The following is a 1,392-nucleotide window of genomic DNA, read 5'->3' on the forward strand; positions in this document are numbered from 1 at the left end:
CTCAAGGGATCCTCCTGCATCAACCTCCCCCGTAGCTGGGACTACAGGCATATGCCACCAGGCCTGGCTAATTTTTTTTTTTTTATTGAGATAGGGTCTCACTATGTTGCCCAGGCTGTTCTCTACCTCCTGGCCTCAAGCAATCCTCCCGCCTCAGCCTCCCAAAGCACTGGGATTACAGGTATAATTACCCAGCCCCATTTTGACCTTAATTACCTGAATTCATGTTTAACCCTCATAAATATAATTTTCAGTCTTCATTGAAATTTTCACTACTTTTAAGATTTTCTTGGTTGACTAAAAGAAATGCCACATTAATGGAATTATAGTTTTTGGTTCATGTTTCATTCTTTTTATTTATATAACTGGCAATAGCATTTTCAAATTCAAATATATCACTATGTCTTGATATATGGAATGTCTGAAAGATAGACACCTTGTAAAACCTTGAGACAAAGTTGATTTATTTGAATGCTAATCAAGGAGATAGGTTGGGTCACTAGGATGCTTCATAGATCTTACTGAGTTGTTTTCACAAGTTAGCTTCATTACTTTATTTAGAGTAATTCCCTAGAATACTAAAAATAACCATATTTAAGATAAGCATACAATATCTGAAACCAAAGAGAAAATAAAAGTTTTTTGGCCCCATTTTATAATAGAGCCCAATATACCTTATTTTTTCTCCCTAATGATGTTATTATTACCCTTTGTGTTTTGTAATAGGTTGGTTTGTCCCAATTCTTTAATTCACTAATGTGAAATTTATTCTAAGCTTATTTTCCCAGTTTCTTTCATTCAGCAATCCTCCCTTATACCATCCCACAAACTAGCACCAAATGCAAAAGCTAATATATGACCTCTTTTAGGTTATTACTAAAGATAGAAAATTAAACAAGAATTAGCCCAAAACATAAAATATGTGACTGCCACCTGAAATCAATAACGCCACAACAGAAAAAGAGAAGAGCCAATATCTGGAGTGGCTACTGTGTACTCAATCCCTCCTGAGAATGGTTCTGCAACCTGGGAGCAGAACTTCAGTCCTAATGATACTAACCCATGACTCTGTCCTTTGACCATAGCTGACTGTTTCTGGGTAGATACCTGACCCTTTTTGGGATGATAATATTCCCTTCCTGAAAAACTAGAAACTTAGGGTGAAGAGACTCACGCATTAGATTTAGAGTTGAGTCATGTCAATGTCAGAGGCCTAGAGAAAAAGCATGAACTTCCACCCTCTACCTACCTCTGAGTAACCTCTTATAAGCATTATGATTATTGTTATCAATTTTCTCACAGTTTTTGAGCACTAATGTGTCAGAGGCTATGGTAAGAGATTACTGAGCATTAGGTCATTTAATCCTTTCAACAACTCTGTGAGGTAGGTGC

The sequence above is a fragment of the Propithecus coquereli genome, unplaced genomic scaffold (genome assembly GCF_000956105.1).
Source record: "Propithecus coquereli isolate 6110/MARCELLA unplaced genomic scaffold, Pcoq_1.0 Scaffold23, whole genome shotgun sequence".
Taxonomy (NCBI): domain Eukaryota; kingdom Metazoa; phylum Chordata; class Mammalia; order Primates; family Indriidae; genus Propithecus; species Propithecus coquereli.